A 22,522-nucleotide genomic window follows, 5' to 3' on the forward strand; every position below is an offset into this window, starting at 1 on the left:
CATGCAAAACATTTTCATATTAGTCAGGTTGTGAAAGAAAACAGACAAAAAAATTAAGAAAAAAAGAACTAAAAAAATATGCTTCCATCTGTATTCAGATACCATCAGTTCTTTCTCTGGCAATGGACTACATTTCCTTAAGGCCATTATTGATCATGATTAGAAGATTATTTATTCATCTCAATTATAAGAGGAATGTAATGTCCAAAATAGAGTTCAATGATTTCCCATAGTTCTCAACGTTACCCATCTCCAAATTTTCCTATTTCTGTATGGATTTGTTTTACTTTACTACAGCTATTTATAGAATGGTCTTCCCCTGCCTCCTCCTCTCCCCTACATATACACATACCTTACCTGAGTTTTAAATTGGGAAAAGGGATGAGGAGTTGGAGATAAAAGGGATTTTAACAATGATGATGCCAAAAGAAGCTTCCCAATGTCTGTTGATAAGAACCCTATCCTCCCATTCAACTTGACTAAAAATTTGGGAGATTTCTTTGACTTTTCCTTCTCACCCTACTCATCCAATCAGTTGCCAAGTCCCTTCAAAGATATCTGGGCCTCTCCACCATGACTACATGTGGATGGGGCTTTTTATAATCTGTCAGTAGTGTCAAGTTCAAATAGAAATGGTTCCCTGTGAGCAGTATAGTCTTAGAAAACCACAAATTAAAATTATCTTGCATTATATTTATTTTATGCTATTTTTACATTTTTAAATTCTATTTAATTAATTTCTGATGTTTCATTGAGTCATTAGCTTCTATCTGCTCAATTCTAATTTTTTAATAATTATTTTCTTCAGTCAGCTTTTCCACCTCCAATTCTAATTTTTAAGGAGTTGTTTTCTTCAGTGGATTTTCCCTCTTTTTAGCCAATTGAATTTTTAAGACATTATTTTCCTCAGTCAATTTTTGTCCTTTTCCCAAGCTATTTACTCTCTCTTGCATAATTCTCATTTTTCTTCCCAATTTTTCTTCTCTTATTTAATTTATAAAATCCTTTTTGAGGTCTTCCAAGAAATCTTTTTGGTCTTGGGACCAATTCATCTACCCTTTTGAGGCTTCACATGCAGGCATTTTGAAAGTTTTGTCCTCTTCTGAGTTTATATTTTGGTCTTCCCTACCTTGTTGCCGTAGTGGTTTTCTATGGTGAGGGTTCTTTTTGGTTTCTTACTCATATTTTAGCCTATTTTGTGACTTTTAAAGTTGAACTCTGCTTCTGGGGCACAGTGGCACCATCCCAAACTTCTTGTGCTGAGGGCCAGGGGACTGATTACTCGTTTTCTGCTCTAAAGCTTCAGGGGTTCATGGTTTGCTCACTGCACTGCCTGGTTTAGTTGCACCTGTTGTATAGTGGATAACTTAGCTGGCAGATTGCCTTCTGTGTTGGGTCTGAGGAGACTCACAATTGGTCTGCTGTGCCACTAGGCTTCTGAGCCAGGACCAAGGGTCCTCAGCTGCTGATCTGTGCTGTGGCTGAAAGTTTCCCACTGTCTTAACTAGATTCCCTCTGAACTGCACTGCACTCCCCTTTTGTCCAAGTGAGACAGACATTTTCTGAAGTCCTTCTAAATTATCTTAAGTCAAAATATTGTTTCATTCCATCTTTTTGTAGGTTCTGTAGCTCCAGAATCCAATTAGAGGTTTGATATAATTTTGTTTTTGAGGGAAATGTGGGAGAGCTCAGGCAGCTTCCTGACTTCTCTCTTCCATTTTGGCTCCATATTTTTATTTTGTTAAGCATTTCCCAATTATATTTTTATCTGGTTTAGGCAATGCTGAAGAGTTTTGTGAGTAGATTGCAGCCAACCCAGGGAGTTCAAGACTTCTGAAAGTGACCAGAAAGTTGCATTGAGGAAGCAAGGGAGCAATTGGGTCCTAGAATAGCTGGAAAATTAATCCTTGTGATGGGTGGGACCAATCACAGAGGGATATTGAGAAAATGTCATTAGATTTAGATATTTGGGGAGATTATTTGTAACTGGAGAGAGCAGTTTCAGTTGAGCACTGAGGTTGGAAACCAGATTGCAAAAGTTTTAGAAGTGAGAGGAGAGAAATTTGAGACAATGATAATAAAAACCTTTTCTAGGAATTTGGCTGCAGTATAGGACATATAGGAGGATAGCTTCAGGGGTTGATAGGGTCAAGTAAATGTTTTTAAAGTTTTTTTTTTATATAGGAGAATGGAACCTTGATATGTTTTGAGGAAGCAAGAAAAGAACCCATGGTAAGGTAGAGGTTATAAATTAGAGGGAGAAATAAAGTGATTAGGGACATGATCTAGAGCAGGAGACAGATGGGATGGATTGTGAAGGGTACATGTAGAGGGATTGGCCTTGGCAAGAAGGTTTTCCTTTTCCTCAGAGATTAAAGAAAATAATTAAAGTTATAGAGTGATGTTGAGGTGTTCTGAGATGAAGACAAAGACAAGATCATCATTGTGTACGGCCTCTATTTTCCCAGTAAAGTATAAGGAGAGGTCTTTTGCTAAAAGGGATGGGGAGAGGTAATGTTGGAGGCTTGAAGATATAAGAAAATATTTGGAATAGTGACTCTGGGGTATGTGATAGAGAATGAGTTAGAGGAGAGCAATAGGATTGCTTTGCTGAAGTGATGGCCAAGGTTAGATTAGCTAATATCTTTTTTAGTGGACCTAATCAACACGGATATTCAATATGCCTTCCTCCAATGCCATTCATCATTTTGAAAGCAGAAGTAAAGGAGGTACGTGGTGGCAATAATCTCAGCCTGGGGTTTTATAAAGCATGAGCAGCAAATTGGATGAGAGAGGCAAAGGATTCAATAGTAGAGGACAAGGTAATGTTGAATTGATTAACTACATTGCAGGGAGTGGAAAGGAAGGAAAGTGAAGTCAGTATAGGTGATGGCCTAAGAATAATGAGGGATAGAAGAAGTTGGAGGTCATGATGATAATGAAGATTAGGTTTATGAAGAATGAGGCATAAGGAAAGATAGAAGGATGAGAGATTTGGTTGCATGAAAGATTTCAGAATTCTTTATCATGGAATTAGAACATTTAACCTTTTCATTATAAGAGTATTCTGTTGTCTCTCCATATTGGCTTCATTTAGATAGATATCCTTACTGTGCTTCTTGTTCTTTTGGTTTTCCTTTTTTATTCTACATTGCTTCAAATAAATTTTCTCATATTCCTTTGAATTCTCCATATTGATTCCCTAAAGTCAAAAAATATTCCATTTTATTTTGAAGTTTCTTTAGGTTTTTGAAGTTATTTTGAAGTTTCCCAGCTGTTTCACCCATGTTGACTTTAGTTGTATGCTTTTTGTTTTTGTTGTTAGAACAAATAACACTATAAATATGTGATATATGCATAAATAAATGTATACACACATAGTCATATATACATGTTCATATACAAATACATAAAACTATATATAGACATTCATAATAGCCTTGCTTGTGCTATATATGTATATCTATATATTATATAAAGATATGCATATGTGTGTGCATGTATTCATATTTTCTTATTTTCCTTAACTTTCTTTTTTTCCCTTTTTTTCATTCACTTTCTTGAGACATAAATCCAATAGTAAGATCTCTGAGTCAAAAAACAAGAAGAATTTAGTAATTTTTCTTCCATAATTCCAAACTGTTTTCCATCAGGATTTAATTATGTCCTAGTTCCATAGGCAGAGACTTAGAGTGTCTATTTTCTAATAGCTTTCCAAAAAGGGAGTTTTTCATCTTTTGGCTAGACAATTTCCTACTTTGATGAATATGAAGTGATACAATAATTTTATCACAATTTGTGTTTATCTGGTTATTAGTGATTTCAAATGCTTTTTTTTCTGATTATTTTGCATAGGATCATGGATTTAGAGCTTTAAATGGTCTTTGAGTTCATCTAGTCCAATCTTCCTTTAAGGGAGACATTGATAAGGAAACTGACCATCAAGGCAGTTAAATGATTTGCTGGGTTTCAAATACATATTATATGGTAGTGCTGAGATTAAATTTGAATCCTGACACTTTCTATTGCAAACTTATTGTCCTTTGACAGCTTATCTATTGGGAAATAGATTTTATTATTACAATATTATATATTTATTATATATATATATATGTCAATAACTGCCATACTTTAAAAAAAAAATTTTTTTTGCAGGGCAATGGGGGTTAAGTGACTTGCCCAGGGGTCACACAGCTAGTAAGTGTCAAGTGTCTGAGGCCAGATTTGAACTCAGGTACTCCTGAATCCAGGGCCGGTGCTTTATCCACTGCACCACCTAGCTGCTCCAAACTGCCATACTTTTATCAGGAAAATTTAATTTAAATATTTTCATTCCAACCAGTACCTTTTCTTTTGATTCGGGCTACATTGACTTTATTTGTATAAAAGCTTTTAACTTTATATAATCAAAATTGTTTTTATGGTCTCTTCTATGCCTAACCTAATTATAAATTTTTATCCTATGCATAACTATAACATATATAAATTTTCCTTTTCTTCTAATTTTATGTAATATTTTTATATTTGTATTTTGCAACTATATTTCATAGCCTGCTGCTTTGTTAAAGCTATTGTTTTAATCTATTTGTTTGTTGATTCTCTAAATAAACTATCTTAAAATCTAAAAATAGATTAGCATAATAATAGAATGGTTATCAGTAGTAATAAAAAAAAAGAAATTGAAGGAACAAGGATAGGTAAATTGAAATTACCTCTTTGTTAAATAATATTAAGACCGTGGCCACTTTTGCTTTATTCCTATTCTTATTGAAAAAGGTTCCAGTGTTTCTTCATTTTGAATATTGGCATTTAGAGTAAGATACTTTGGATCACATTAAAGAAATATCTTTTTATTCCTAATTTCTTAGTCATTTAATTTATATAAGTAATCTAGTTTATCAAAGGATATTTGTTGATCTTCTGATATAATCAAGCTTTTTGTTACATAAATAACTTAGTATTCTTACATTTTCTTAAGAAGATCAGAAGTTAGTGGGGCAGCTAGGTGGTACAGTGGATAAAGCACTGGCCCTGGAGTCAGGAGGACCTGAGTTCAAATATGGCCTCAAACACTTGACATCTACTAGCTGTGTGATCCTGGACAAGTCACTTAACCCTCATTGCCCCACCAAAAAAAAAGTTAGAGCTGTAAGGAATCTTTGTGATCACCTAGTCCAAGCATCTCATCTTGTAGATGAGAAAATTGAGTCCTAGAGATTCAAGGTAAGACAGATATGAAGTAGCAAAACTTGAATTTTAATCCTGGTTCTAAGATTCCAAATCTACTACTCCTGCCACTGTCAAACCTGCCTTTCATAATGTTGAACCATCTCTGAATTCTTTATTTAAATCCAATTTGTTCATTGTAAATCATTTTAAAAAATATCATCCTTCATTATACCTTGTCTTTCATAACTGACTCCTAACTGGGTTGTTTGTCTTGGATCTATCCCCTGCCCAATCCATATAATCCGTCCAACCAAAATAATCTCCCTAAAACACTATTTCTCAAAGATCATCAAATATTCTTCATTACCTGTTGAACAAAACAGAGTCTTGATCCTGGTATTCAAAGACCACCACAATTTAATTGTAATTTACCTTTCCAGCCTTGTCACATTGATTTTCTTAATACATTCTTCATACATTCTATATTTGAGCTAATCTGTACTGTAGCTCCTCAATCTTTCCTGCCATTTTCAACCTCTGTGTATTCATTTAAGCCATTCTGTACACCAGGAATGCATTTTCTCTTTATCTTTCCCTATAAACATTAGACCTGCTGTTGCCAGGCCATTGCCAGTTATCTTAACTTTTGTCTTACCACTAGACTCCAATGATTCTGAAAGAGAGGAGTCTAATGACTTTCCATAGCTCTGACTCATTTAAATCCAATTTATGGACAAGTCAAGAAGACATCACCCTCATGATGTCATTGGTCCTCTTCAAGAATGAAGGATAAACAATAGACCTGTTGCTACCTCTTCATTGAAAGTATTATTTGCCCCTTCAAACTTTCCTAAAATATTTTTACTTACTTTCCTTTATTCCATAATATGTTCTACAATGAATTATGCTTAGTTGTGGATATCATAACCCCACTAACAGATTATAAGCTCCTTGAGGCCAGGGACTTTGTCAATTTTCATATTTATAACCACAGTATTTTGCCCTATAGTAGGAACTTAAAATATTAAGTTGAATTATAAAGATTTTTCCTTATGGTTGTAGGAACCAATTTTTAATTGGGATGTACTGACATTAATATTCAATCTTTTTATCAGCTTAGAAATGATTTATCTTTTGTTTCCATCAGAGTTTTAAAGTTGTAATCTTGATAAAACACTGTCCCACTTTTTTTTTTAAGGGAAGAGAATAGAATCTACTGGCTATAGGACAATGAGCTTGATTTTAATTCTTGACAAAAGAATAGATATAATCAATAAAGGAAAATTTAGCTAATATCTAGAAAGGAAACACTGATCACTGAGCCAGCAGGTTTTCATTAACAACAGTTCATGTTCATGGCAAACTAAACTAATTCTCCTCCCACAACATTTTCCCCCGTACATTACTGAAGGGGTAATAGATCAGTAGATCATAGAAAAGCTGTAGATAGAATTGATCTAGAATTTATATTTATTTTATATTTTATTTTCATACATAAATCACTTCCAAACCAATACTTTACACAAATCCTCTTAAAAAAAGTTAATCACAGAAATCTAATATGATGAATATTACTGAGAAAGCATATAATTTTCTTCTAAATTTTGGCAAAGATTTTCACAATGTGTCTCATACTGTGCTTGTTTTTGGAGAGAGATGTATTAGCTGATAGTGCAATGAGGTAGATTTAGTCATTGAATTGCCAGATTTGAAGAGTAACCATGAATATTTTGATGTAGACTTTGAAGGAAGTGTAGTGAAGTTTTCTAGGGATCTTTTTATTTACTCAATGCTGTTTACCATGTTTATCAGTGACTTAGATATAAGAAAAGATGGCTTGTTTATAAAATTTCTAGATGACACAAAGATAGAAAGGAGTTAAGGGAATAAATATTTATTAAGTTTGTACTATGTTCCAGGCAGTACAACTAGGTGGCACAGTGGATAGAGTGCTGGGCCTGGAGTAAGGAATACCTGAGTTCAAATCTGACCTCCAACACTTACTAGCTCTGTGACTGTAGGCACTTAACCCTGTTTGCCTCAGTTTGCTGATTTGTAATATGTTTGTTTTTTTGTTTGTTTTGTTTTTGTGGGGCAATGGGGGTTAAGTGACTTGCCCAAGGTCACACAGTTAGTAAGTGTCAAGTGTCTGAGACTGGATTTGAACTCAGGTCCTCCTGAATCCAGGGCCAGTTTTTTATCCAATGTGCCACCTAGCTGCCCCCTGCTCATTTGTAAAATGAACTGGAAAAGGGAATGGCAAACCATTCTAGTATCTTTGCCAAGAAAACCCCAAATGGGGACACAAAGAGTTGGACACAACTGAACAACAAAAGGCAAAAAAATATGAGCCAGTGGAATAATGTATCTGTCAGATTTATGTACAGGGGAAGAATTTAGGACCAAAGAAGATATAGAGAACATTACAAAATATAAGATAGATAATTTTGATGATATAAAATTAAAAAGCTTTGGCACAAACAAAACCAATATAACTAAAATTATCAGAAGAGCTTAAAACTGGTAAGAATTTGTACAAGTACCACTGATAAAGGCCTCTTTTCTCAAATATATAGGGAAATGAGTCAAATTTATAAAAATACACATCATTTCCCAATTGATAAATGGTCAAAGGATATGAACAGGAAGTTTTTGGACAAAGAAATCAAAGCTATCTATAGTCATATGAAAAAATTCTAAATCACTATTGATCAGAGAAATGCAAATTAAAACAACTCTGAGGTACCACCTCATACCTATCAGAGTGGCTAATATGACAAAACCAGAAAATTCTGGATGTTGGAGGGTATGTGGGAAAACTTGGACACTATTCCACTGTTGCTAGGATGTGAACAGATCTAATGATTCTGGAGAGCAATTTGGAACTATGCCCAAAGGGCTATAAAACTGTGCATACCATTTGATCCAGCAATACCACTGCTAAGTTTATATCCCAAAGATATCCCCCCCCCAAAAAAGGAAAAAAGACCTGTTTGTTCAAAAATATTTATAGCAGCTCTTTTTGTGGTGGCTAAGAATTGGAAATCAAAGTATTATATGAATTTATATATATATATATATATATATATATACACACACACATATCAGTTCATATAATCCTTTGATTTCCAATTCCAATAAGTATATATGTATATATATATATGTATATGTATATATATATATATAATGTGAGTAGACATGTTAGTGTGTGTATATACATATATATATGTGTATATATATAATATATATATTTATGTGTGTGTTTGTGTGTGTGTGAGCTGAACCAGGAGAATGTCATGCACAATGACAGCAATATTGTTTGATGGAGAACTATGAACGACTTAACTATTTTCAGTAATACAGTGATCTAAGACAATCCCAAAGGACTAATGATGAGGCATACTATCCACCTCCAAAAATAAATCCTGATATTGATTAAGCACAGAAGGAAGCATGCTATTTTTCACTTTCACCTTTTTTCTTTTATTCAAATTTTCTTGTACACAATGACTAATATGGTAATGTTTTACATAATTGCGCACGTATAAACTGTATTTTATTGCTTACTCCCTCAAGGAGCGGGGAGGAAAGGGAGAGGAAGAATAGAATTTATAACTCAAAACTTTAAATAAAAATGTTTATTTTCCAAAAAACCCACAAACCACTAAACATGTGCCAGTTACTTTGCAAAGTGTTTTATGAACTATATTTCATTTTATTCTCATAACTACCCTGTGAGGTAGGTGCTAATATCATCATCCATATTTTACAGCTGAGGAAACTGAGGCAGTCAGTGGTTAAGTGACTTGCCCAGGGTCACATAACTAATAAGTATCTAAGATGGCGTATGAACTATGGCCTTCCAGACTCCAGGCCATGGGCTCTGTCCATTGAGCTATCTAGCTGCCTAGGATAGCTAATATAGTGGTTATGACTGGTTAGAATGCTAAATCATATCTAATGAGATCAATTTAATGAGATTAAATACTATAAAATGTTATAAATTTATATTGAAAAGATAAACTTCAGGGTTTTTTTCTGTTTTTTTTTTCACAACCTGACTAATGAAGAAACATTTTGCATAACTACACATGTATAACTTATATTAATTTGCTTGAGTTTTTAAGGCAGGGAGGTTCGGAAGGAGGAAGGAAGAGAATTTGGAACACAAAGTTTTAAAAATCAATGTTAAAATTTGTTTTCACATGTAATTTGGGAAAAATAAAATTCTAAATACATAAGAAAAGATCAACTTTACAAGTATAAAATGGGGAAGGTATGACAAGGAACGATTAATCCGAAAACAAAAAAAAGACTTGAGAATTTTAGTATACTAGAAGCATGACATGATTCAGCAATGATGTAAGAACTAAGAAATCTAATGCAACCTTTGAGTGTATTAAGTGACACATAGGGTCCAGGAGATATGATAGTTCCATTGTTGCTCTGCCCCTGTTCATACAACTCATCTGTAATATCAAGTTTAGTTCTGGGTGCCATGTTTTATGAATGACAATGATAAGTCGAGAGGAGAACAACCAAGACGATGGAGGGACTCAAATTCATGCCACATTAAGATCTGTTGATAAAAGGAGGCATAGGTACCCTAGTGAAGAGAAAACTTATGGGAAAAGGAGCATAATGTCTTAAAATATTTAAGGAGTTATCAATGTATTAGAGGTAAGAACTAGAGGTAATGGGTAGAAAATATAAAAGAGCAAATTTAGACTTGATATCCCAGGGAAAGGGCAATTAGGTGATATAGTAGATGGAGTGGCAGGCTGGAGTCAGGAAGACTCATCTTCATGAATTCAAATCTGACCTGAATTATTTGCTATCTGTGTAACCCTGGGTAATTCACTTACCCTCTGTTAGTCTCAGTTTCTTCATCTGTAAAATGAGAAGAAAATGACAATCAACTCCAGGATCTTTGCCAAGAAAACCACAAATGAGGAGTCAGACGTGATTGAAAAACAACTGAACAGTAATTATCTGTGGAAAACTTCCCAATGATTTGAGGTATCTAAAAGGGGAAGGGGAAAAGGAACAAGCATTGTGCTAAGCACATTACAAATATTACTTGATTTGATCCTCACAACAAACTTGTGAAGTTGGTGCTATTATTATTCACATTTTATAGTTCAGGAAACTGAGGCAAACAGAGGTTAAGTGACAATCCAGGGTTGAACAGTTAGTAAGAGTCTGAAGCCAGAGGTAAACTTTCTGATTCCAGGCCCAATGCTCTATCTGCTAAACCACCTAGATGCCTTCCAAAAGTGAAATACATTGCCATAAATTGTAGTGGGTTCTCCTTCATTGTGTTCCAGCTCACTGGAGGTCTTCAAATAAATGCCAGATGTCTACCTAGATATATTGTAAAGGGGATTGTTGTTTAGAAATGTGTTAGACTAGACAGCCAAATAGTTTCCCTCTAACTCTGAGTTTTTGTGATTCTGTAATGTAAATTTATTATTAATTTAGTCAAAGAAATTACAATAAATGTGCAAATATACCAGAAAAGCAAAATCATTATTTTGTGTAAAACTTTCAGATTATTGGATGTTAGAATAAGGGTACATTCACTGTTTGGTAAGAAGTCTAGCAGTACATCACCAGCCTAAAATATATGAGCATCAAGAAACCTCTAAGTCAGTAAGCATTTATTTATTTTTTTTATTTATTAAAGCTACATGCCAACTTCTGTGCTAAGTGATGGAAATACAATTATAAGCAGAGAGACAGACAGACTCTGCCCTCAAGGGAATTATATTCTAATGGAGAAGACATTAAAGAAGTGGAAAATTGAGTTAATTGGGGGATGGAAGTAAAGGTTGGCATGGTAAACAAAGTCCAGAGAGTCAGACATGTAGCCTGGAATGAAGAATGAAGACATGGTTGGCCTAGGCATCCTTCTTAAACTGGAAGTTCTTTGAGGAACTAGCCAATCAGAGGGAAAGGTGGCAGGGATGGAAGAATACTTCCAATGTGAGCAGTGAAGGGGTGAAATGAGCTTCCAGTGTGAAGAAGTTTCTATGGTATGATTGAGAAATTCTGGGGAGCCAAAATTCCAGTTGTATTAAATGAAGAACTTTGCTATATCTGGGCTTAGAAGAACCATTTTGTTTTGAAGTGTGTTGTAAGTGACTCCTTGTATTGTTTACTTATCTGCAATCCTACAGGATTGAAATCTTAACCTATTTAGGAATTGACATTTCAAAACAATTGAAGCCAGTACTCTTGCCACAAGGAGTGCTATTAAATATAGCCAAGTGTTGGGGTATCACAGGAAAAAAATGTCTTTCCATATGTTTATATACAATTAAACTTAAGTAGTTTGATTTTCAGAAGATAGAAATAAATAATTTTTTTTTTCAGGGAAAAGGGGAGGTAAGGGTGACAGTAAGGGTAGCAGTGGTGTGAATGGGGCTAGGGAATATTTTCTGGACATTTTGTTTCAAGTGTTTTAATGGTTGGAGTCTATCAGTTCCATGGTCTATGCCCAAAAGGCCCATTGATCAAGGGAGAGTCTTGGCTAGAAGGAAGAGGGGGGGAGGGTGAGTTGTGTTTACAGCCAAGGAAGTAATAAAATCAGAATAGCTCTATGTCACTGTCAGTCTGTTCCCAGCCTTTAAATGATATCTATTTGCTTTTTGAACAAACCCCAAGGTCACAATGTCCTTAGCTTGAAAGAGTAAATATAGCTACACTCCCTGGGCATTGATTAGCTACTGCCTATCACATGATGGTATGGCCATTACATCACTGTGGAGTAACTAGAAAAGCTATTCTATGGTATCAGTAAACATTTATCAGGGTCCAACTATGTGCCAGGCACTATGCTAAGAACACGAGATAAATAGAAAGGCAAAAATCAGCCCCTGTTATCAAGGAGCTCACAATCCAATGGGAAGACAATCTGTAAATAGCTACCTATGTAGAAACAAAATACATGCTACATAAATTGTAGATAATCAGTAATGGAAAGGCACTGGTATTAAGGGGGATCAGGAAAGGTTTGTTGTTGTTGTTGTTTTGTTTTGTTTTAATAGAAAGTGGGATTTTAGCTGGACAAGAAGGAAGCCAGGAGGAAGGCTATGATATGGTCTATGACAGGAGAACATGTACACATTCAGGGTCCTCTCTTTAGTATTGTTATAAAATAACTTCATTGTGCCAGAAACTCCTGGAGAATAATGATTCTTCTTTTAACCCAAGGGCATAAATAAGATGAATGATATGCAATAACTCCCCTCCAAAGTTAGTCTGATTTTAAATCTCTTTATGTAAAACTGAGGAAATACAGATAGGCACACCTTTGGGTGGCAGACAGGATCTTCCCAGGTAAGGAGAAGTGTTTCCCATTCACAATCAATGGTATCGATATTGTCAAGCACTGCCTCTAGGCTGTAGAAGGACAGTCAGTGGGAACTCTCAGAAGCTGGGTCCCTGGATGGTGTGGGCCATGCCTAAGTGAATTCATCAGGTGTTCCAGATATGAGAAGAGAGAACTGGGGGTACCAGAAAGTAGGGATATGGTAGAAACCAGGGGCCAAAGTGTTATAGGCCCTAGCACCCCAGAAGTTCTCTGGGGTATATCAAAGGACCTTCTCCTTGAAAAACTAAACCAAAGGACAGGGACACCTAAATAGATAAGTGGAACCAGATTGGGACTGAGCTAGCTCCCAGACCACCACCCTTCATTCCAGTCTCCCTCACTCCCTGGGGAGATAAGATTGGGTGTACCTGATGCCTTTGTGTTGGGAGGAGGAGAGAGATGGGTTGAGAGATCCCCAGCTACCCCTCACCCAATTCCCCCAGCCACCACCAGTGGGGGATGGTCCTCCCTCAATAAGGGAACTTTCCACAGTCAGATGATCACCCCCATCAGTCCTCTATAAAAGTATCTCAGAGCCACTCTCTGTGCCATGCCTTCTCCCCATGAAAAAAGTCCAAGGATTTCTCTCTTGGTTTCCCTTTCCTAGCCCCTAAATAAACTATTATCTTATTCTATTGGATTTGTGTGCAAGAGGGTGTAATTCTTTAAAGAGGAATTCCTAAGGATCCCAACCCCTATCCCAAACCCCTACCCTATTTCCCCATAACAAAGGAATACAGAAATAACCAGAATCAGTGCTGAGGATAAACTGGGTTAGAGTGACTAGAAGAGCAACAGAAAATGCAGGCTAGATGAGGAAATTAGGATAAGCCAAAATCAAAAGTGGGAAACTCTATCAATTGCATCAGGGAACTAGAGTTTATCTGGGGGAAGGGAGAAACATTATCTAGAATCAGGAACTGAACAGAAAGACTTTGAAAGAGAATTGGTAGGAATGCAAATGTCATACTACTTCCAGTTTATAGCTATCATTTATTTAGTATTTCCAGATTGTTAGATGGCAAAGTAGAGAGTTAGACCTGGAGCCAGGAACACAAGTTCAAATTTGACTTCAGATATTTTTTAGCTCTGTGGCACTTGACAAATGACTTAACTTCCATCTGCCTTAGTTTCCTTATCTCTAAACTGGGAGTAGTTGATAGCATCTACCTCCTAGAGTTGTTGTAAGAATAAAATAATACTTCTAAAGTGCTTTGCAAGCCATAAATCTTGACACAAATGTGAACTATTATAAAAACTAGAGGGGCAGCTAGGTGGCACAGTGGATAAAGCACCGGCCCTGGATTCAGGAGTACCTGAGTTCAAATCTGGCTTTAGACACTTAACACTTACTAGCTGTGTGACCCTGGGCAAGTCACTTAACCCCCATTGCCCCTGAAAAAAACAAAAACAAAAACAAAAAACTAGTTTACATACATTTACATATATTTGATCCTGACAACAACCCTGGGAGATAGGTATTATTATTATCTACATTTTACAGATAAGGAAACTGAGTGGCTTACCTATGGTCACATTTATGAACTTATATCTTCCTGCCTTAAAGTCTAACAATGTCCAGCAACTTGTCATTCAAATGAAATGGATTCTTTTGCATTTCAAAGTTATCTCAGCAAAATCCTTAATACCCATAGCTCACTTGTACAGTTGGCTTAGTTTAAGTCACATTTACATTTCAATTGCCCTAAATGATTCTTTAAACCAGAGAAGACTCCATTTGAACTCACTTTATTACACCTATATGCAAATGGACAGTTTTCCTAATAATAATCTGTGATAACTATATACTATTTCCAATAATGTATCTCTAGGTAGTTCAAAAAGTGATTAAGAAAATTGTGAAATATTACAGGTATTGGTGAAAAAAAAGGAAAGAAAAGCATTCGAGTCTTCAAGAATGGATACTAGGAATCATGTAGGCTTGATAAAGCAATTCAATTGATAGGAACCAATCAAATTCAGAGATTTTGATGAATGCATGCAAATTCCTATCCTAAATACCACATGGAAGTCATTCTTGATATTTCAGAAATTCCTAGACCATAGCAAAGCCTTCACTATGATTAGAGATATAACCAAGAGAATTTAAAATGGAAAAAGGAACCTCTTAGATAAGGATAACATATGGGCACTCCTGTGAGCAGGTGAGTTTTCCTTCCCATTACTGGGTATTACTTTAAATTAGTAACCTGAGCTCTAAGTGAAATCTTAAGGCTCTTCATCCCTGGAAGAAAGTGAGGAAGAATAGAACAGTACAGTGTCATGTAACAACAAAGTAGGATTACAACAGGACGTCAGTGACATATTGTCTGTTACCCTACAATAATCTTCACCATGTCAGTGTAATTGGTATTAAAAATCTGCACTTTTTCTGGGGACCTTATTGCTCCACTAAATCTCCCCCCACCCCTGCCCATACCTCCTATTGCCCCTTTCTTAAAGCTCAGATCATTTCTTTATTAGATCTTGGGCAGGAGTAGGCCATGAATTTTTATGGCTTCTCCAAATCTCATAAGGCAATGGGAGGCTCCCAGTTAGACTGTGTCAATGCGTCATACTGCAGCTTTATAGTCTGACATACCATTTAACTTGTTTAATAGAAACCCACTGCTTTGAACGCTTCAGTGCCTATTCCGGAGAAAGTGAAATCAGCGTTTCCATTAAATGTCCCCCTAGTAGCAGTCCCTGGCAAATAAACAAGTTCAGTGCCATCAGACTTAAAAAACCCTTAATGGCCCACTCTGGTCCCTCAGTCACTTCTCCCAAAGAAAAAAAGAAATCTTTTCCTTTCATTGCTCTCCAACTCTGCTAGAATATTCTAATATCTTACATCCTATTTGAGGTCTTCCATCACTGAGGTCATCTGAAAGCCAAGAGCACGTCGAGCTAGAGGCAGTGGAATGTGACTAGAGTGCTGGACTTGTTTCAGATACTTACTAGTTGGGTCACTCTAAACAAGTCTAATTTAGTCTCTTCAGGCCTTAGTTTTCTCTTTTGTAAAAGAAGGGTTTGGATTGGATTTCCTTTAAGGTCTCTTTTACCCCCAAATCTATGATGCTCTGGGCTTTGATAGTTTAGAACTCTGGATGGATACCATTGTTTTCAATCTGAATTCTGTGTACTCCCATTACTCCAGGGAAGACTCATAGAATTGTAAAATATTGGCCCTAGAAGGGATCTTAGATAATAGCTACTCTAAACCCTTCATTTTTTTCAAGATGAGGAAATTAAGGCCCAGGGAAGAGATGTGACTTGCCCCAGGTCATTACACAATGCTACAACTGAGGCAGGACCCTCACATTCAGGTTTGTGAGAAGATGAGAGATGCACCACTAAAGGAAGTTGTTTCTGGACTCACATGAATGAATATGGAGTTTTACATGATTTTTTGCTATTGCCCTTCATTAAAATACTATGTCTCCATTCTAGGTTATAGCCTGGTATCACTTTGTCTTAATGAAGTTAGAGTGAGGTTTGGGATTCTAAGATGCAGTATAAGGAGTAGTGCCACGAGTAGAGCACCACAAGACAAAATACATCATAAGACTGGAGTGAGAAGAGAGAAAATAAAGGAAGCCACCTTTCTTGAAGGTAAATACTTAAAATAAAAGGGGACAGTCATGAAACCAGGAAATAGGTCAGTTCCACTAGAGTCCCAAATGTAATAGGGGATGTCCCAAACTGGTAAATCTTGATTGGTTTGTATGGGGTTCCTTTGTGGGTCAAACAGGATCAGGCTTGTTGTTGTTGTCTGTTGTTGTTGTTGTTGTTGAGTTATTCAGTCATGTCTGACTCTTCATGACCCCATGGACCATAGCATGCCAAATCCTTGCATCCTCCACAACCTCCTTAAAGTCTGTCCAAGCTTATGTTTGTTGCTCCCATGACACTATCTATCTATCTCATCCTCTGCTGTCTTTTAAGTTCATGGCTGCAGTCACCATTTGCAGTGATCTTTAAACTCAAGAAAATAAAATCTGATGCTGTTTCCATTTTTTCTTCCCTTATTTGCCAGAAAGTAATGGGACTGGGGGAAGCTGGGTGATACAGTGGCTAAAGCACCAACCCTGGATTAAGGAGGACCTGAGTGCAAATCCAGCCTCAGATACCTGACACTTACTAGCTGTGTGACCCTGGGCAAGTCACTTAACCCTCATTGCCTCACCAAAAAAAAGAAAGAAAGTAATGGGACCAGTTGCCATGATCTTAATTTTTTAATGTTACATTTCAAGTTAACTTTCATACTCTTCTCTTTCAAGAGGGTTCTTAACTCTTCTTCAGTTTTTGCTATCAGAGTGGTATTGTCTGCATATCAGAGATTGTTGATATTTATCCTGGTAACCTATATATTTTTTTTATTTGTCCAGCCTGGCATTTTGCATGATGTACTTTGCATATAAGTTAAATAAAATAGGTAAAATACATAGCCTAGTCATATTTTCCACCACTCTTAAACCACTAAGTTGTTCCATGTTCAATTCTAACTGTTGCTTCTTGTTCTGTATACAGGTTCCTAAAGAGATGAGTAAGATGATCTGGTATTCCCCTCTCTTTTAGGATTTGCCACATTTTGTTATGATCCACATAGTCAAAAGCTTTAGTGTAGTCAATGAAGCAGAAATAGATATTTTTCTGGAAATCCTCTGCTTTCTCCATAATCTAGCAAATGTTGGCAATTTGGTCTCTAGTTCCTCTGCCTCTTCAGAAATCAATTTGTACTTCTGGTAGATCTTGGATCACATATTGCTGATACCTAGTTCGCTGGCATGTGAAATAAACCTAAGTATTTGGTAATTTGAACATTCTTTGGCATTGCCCTTTAAGATTGGGATCTAAATTTATCTTTTCCAATCCAATGGCCATTGTTGAGCTTGCCAAATTTTCTGGCATATTGAGTAAAACACAGCATCACATTTTAGGATTTTAAATTCTTAAGATGGAATTCCATCACGTTCGCCAGCCTTATTGTTAACAGTGCTTCTTAAGGTCCACTTGACTTAATTCTCCAGGATTTCTGGCTCTTGATCAGTAACCACGCCATTGTGGTTATCACTTGTTAAGATCTTTCTTGTATAGTTCTTCTGCATATTCTTACCACCTCTACTTAATCTTTTCTTCTGTTAGGTTCCTTCCATTTTTGACTTTTATCATGCCCATTTTTACATGAAATATTCCTTTCATATATCTAATTTTTAAGAGAATTTTTTTCTTTCTCATTCTGTTGTTTTATTTCTTCACATTGCTCATTTAAGAAAATGTCCTCTCTCCTTGCTTTTATCTGGAATTCTATATTCAGTTGGTTATAACTTTCTCTTTTTCTTTTACCTTTTGCTTTTCTTCTTTACTCAGCTATTTGTAAAGCTTCATCAAATAATCATTTCTGTCATTAATTCATGCTTGTTAGAGGAAGTCCCTGGGAAATTAGTGGCTAGTTGATATACAAACTCATATCCTACCCTTACTTTGATGGGACCCAATAGCTTTGAGCCTACCCAATGCCTTCTTCATTTAGAGGGGAAGAGAAACTCCTAGGATCCTTATATAACTATTTTCCCCATCTTTCAGATATTCCTTCTCCTTATTAAGATATTGGATTTTACTGTTCATGAAATAGACACTTAGTCTTTGTTTAATGTTGAAAAGACACCCTAACTAACCCTCAATGATATATGTTTTCAAGAACATGCTTCAAGAGCACAGTTGATGATATGGTAGAGGGAATTCGCCTTCATGGAGGAATTGAACCAGGTGATTTCTGAGGTACCTGCCAGATCTAAGAGTCTTTGATAGATAGTTCCTCCAGGTCTTTGAAAAATAAGTATCAAGCTTGCTGTAAAGGTTTATCTCAAACAGTATAGCATCTAAGACCCTTTCTAGTTCTAAATCTATAACCCAGTGATGATTCTGCATAGCAAAGTAAATTCTATTCTTCCCATTTTCACCTAAAGCCCAATAATAAATAGGCTAATATCTGGAGATCACCAGTGAGTCTTAGAAATTAAATAAAACAAAAGAGGAGAAAAAAAAGAGTAATCTGGGAGTCATAAAACAAATGTTCTTTTACATCTCTTTTCTTTTTTCTTTCTTCCTTTCCTCCCTCCCTCCATCTTTCCCTTCCTCCTTCCCTTCTTTTCTCCCTTCTTTCCCCCTTCTTTTATTTTTCTACACCTCTACAACTGGAATGAAAGTTCTTAAAGGCATGGTATGACATAACAACAATTTAAAAATTCAGCTAGGAATTATTGGGATCTTACTATGTGCAAAGGACTGTGCTGAAGGCTGAGGATAAAAAGACAAAATAAGAAAATAATTCCTATTCTCAAAGTGCTTACATTCTTTAGGGGGAATGCAGTATAGAGGTAGAATGAAAAAACTAGATCTATTATTTCATTATTATAGAGAACTCCTTGGCAGGCAACTGGCCTAGGGGAAGGAACCCTGATTTTAAACCTCCACTGCCTTGCGGCTATATCCAAATGCTTTGGGAGTTAACTCTGAGGAAAAATCAGGAGTCAGAGTCCCTTAGGCAGTTGGATGTTGGACATCACATCCCTCTGGCAACTCCTATGGTGGCACTGGTGCCAAACTCTATTGGCTCTGTCATGGACAGGGAAAACCCACTGCATGGGCAACAGCTTGTTTTCCATATTGATCCACCCAGGCCAACACCCTGGAGAGGATACTCCAGCTACTCCTTATGGGGTAGATACAACACGGGATGTGGCAGTTACTGGTTATAAGTCACTCAGGAGCTGTGGCTCCCACATCGGACTGCACAGCCACACTGTGGCCTGTGGCTCTTCAAGGCACTGATTCATGGTGGTCCGCGACTGGTGGAGGCCTACTACTACTACTACTATAGAGAACTCCTAAATAGATAGTTGGGTTAGATAACTAGCTAACTAGCTAATCAGATAGAACATTTATTATATGCTTACTAAGTGCTAAGCCCCATGCTAAGAGCTGGGGATATAAATATAAATACGCTAGGAAGTAACTGTCCTATTCTAAAGAGAGAAGACAATGCATAAAGGGCAGCTGGAAAGTGGGATGAGGAGAGTATGGTGTGGAGATTACCTGGTATGGAGATGATCTGTATGTCACAGAAGCCTGGTTCCAGTCAATAAAAGATGAATATTCATCCAAGGAGTCCAGGGTGATTTGGGTGTAGAATTCAAGGTACTATGGGAAGGAAGTGGGAATGAAGTAAGGATGATGGTCAGAGTGGAGGCATCTGGGTATGGAGATGGCCAGAAAGAAGAAAACTAGATGAAGAACCTTTTAGCAATACAGGTCAGAAACCTCTTTTCAAAGAGTTTTGTGAAGTACCATTAAATGTCTAAAGTAGGGCATGAACCTGGGTCATGTCTGCAAGTACAGGACAACTTCCACTATATCATATTGCCTCTTTATATAACATATTAACAGACAGATAAATATAATCTGAGCAGAAAAAGTGTCCCAAAAATCAGGGTGTCAGAAAAGGCTTCCTATAGGGGGCAGCTCTGGAGTTCAGTCTTAAAAGTAGCTAAAGATACAAAGAGGTGGAGATAAGGGGGAATACCTTCAGGCATAGAGGACAGACAGCATGTGCAAAATCGTGGATCTTGGAGATGGAGTGCCAAATTCAGGGAACAGTAAAGTAGGTCAGCTTGGCTGGAACAAAGAGTAAGATAGAGTAATATGATACACCTTGAAAGATAGGCCAGAGGCAGACTGTGAAAGGCTTTAAATGCCAAACTGAGGAATATATGCTTCTCTCTACAGGCAGTAGAGAGGGAATGACAATTCTTTTTTTTTTTTTTTTTGTGAGGCAATTGGGGTTAGGTGACTTGCCCAGGGTCACACAGCTAGTAAGGGTCAATTGTCTGAGGCCAGATTTGAACTCAGGTACTCCTGACTCCAGGGCCAGTGCTCTATCCACTGCACCACCTAGCTGCCCCAGACAATTCTTAAATAAGTTAGTGATGTAGTTAGACCTGAGCTCTAAGAATATTATTTTAGCTATGATATAAAAGACGGATTGGAGTCGGGAGAAATTAGAAGTAGTATGTCCAATTAGAAAGTGATTGTGAGAAATTAGAAGGACCTGGATAATATTAGTAGCATATTAATAGTGAGAATAATTCAAATTTACAAAGCCCTTGACATATATGATTTCAATAGATCTTCATAACAATCTTGTTCTCAGGTGGGTGATGGAAGTGTTATTTCCCCCTTTTTTCTGATGAGGAAACTGAGGCTAAGAGGCTCTATAGGCTTACAGATTTAAAGCTGGAAGGGATCTTGGAGGCCACTGTGTTCTACCTCTTCATTTTATAAATGAAGCAACTGGAATTCAGAAAGATTAAATATTTTCCCCTTTTTATAGTAAGTATATATAAGTATATGTGAGTAAATGCATGAGGCATGATTTGAACCCAGGTCTTCCAAACTCCAGGTCCAGCATTCTATAAACCACACCATTCTTGCCTCTATTTGCCTGAGGCCACCCAGCTAGTGAGTGAGAGAAGCAGGATTTGAACCTAGGGCTTTGGATTTACTCACACTCTTGCTGGTTCTATGTCTTCTACATCTTTGTCACCCCACTGAATAGTTTAATACCGGTTACATGGTGACTCTTCAACAAACATTTATTATTTTTTCTATAGCAGACATTATTTAATTATAATTATTTATATCTAATTTATTTAATATATCAATTAATTTAACATAATATGTTAATTTATTTAATCTAATATATTGAGTTATTTAACATAGATTAATCATACCAATTATTTAAATGACTATTTCCTAAATGTAGTGAAATCTTATTAGGAGATACTTTGCTACATAGCCTATTGTTAGCAACTATTTCAGGTCTAAGAGATAAGAAGTATGGTGGAACATAGGTTCCTTAAGAGCAGGATATATTTAATTTTTTTTAAAGTGCCAGCTCCTGACACTCCCTGCCACATAGCAGTGCTTAAACAGTGCTTGCTGAATTAAATTTAATTGGCATAGAGCACTGGATTTAGTATCAGAGGACTGAAAGTTAAGTAATTGTGCTTCTTGCAAATTTTGTGACCTTGGTCAAGTTACATATCCCCTGTGGGCCTTGTCTCAAAAGTAGTGAGGTTGAACTAGATGTCTTATTATGTCCTTAAGAATCAAAATCCTATGGAATCCTGTCCCTTGCATATACTGAGATGTATAGAACAGGATGTCTTTCCTGTCAGTTTGCTATTTTATAAAGCCCATCATATGGGTGTTATCCTTGCTCCTCCTCCTACCACTGGTTTTGGATTTTGTTTGGAGTAGTTACCACTGTCCCACTGATGTATCCATTAGCTCACCATAGTAATAAATGAGTTTCCTTCTGTGCAAAGGCATTTTGACACCTGCGAACTTTAACATCTTTCTCCTAACCTCACATTCCATCTGATGGACCCTGGTGTGCATGACGGTTGGAAATATTGACAGTTTAAGTGGTCAGCTTTCCACAGGAGTGGAGAAGAAAGCGTCCGCCAAAGTGGCTAACGTAGAGTACAAAGTATGCAAGAGTGTTCAAATAGAAGCAACAGATCCATCAAGGAAAAAAAAGAAAAGAAAAAAATCATTTTACAGTTTCATGATGACCATTTTATGGGCTTACTCTGCATTGGTTTCCTTGGCTCCTCCACATTCTTGGAGGATTTTCACATTCCAGTTCAAGTGACTCCTCACACACCACCATCAACTGCCAGATGAGATCCTCCCTGTAAACTTCACTGAGTCAAAGAGATTCACTCCTTGGAGTGAGCATCCACGTTGCCATCAGCTAGACCAGTGGTGGGTGCTTCCTTGCTGTCAGAATAATCTCTTATATACATAGATCTGGTTACAGCAATCCTTTGCTCAAAAATATTCTGTGACTTGCATCTCCTGAGTATATTTTGACTCTCTTGAAACTCAAAGCTCTTCAGAGTGTAACACCAC

Source organism: Dromiciops gliroides, chromosome 1 (assembly GCF_019393635.1).
Source record: "Dromiciops gliroides isolate mDroGli1 chromosome 1, mDroGli1.pri, whole genome shotgun sequence".
NCBI lineage: Eukaryota > Metazoa > Chordata > Mammalia > Microbiotheria > Microbiotheriidae > Dromiciops > Dromiciops gliroides.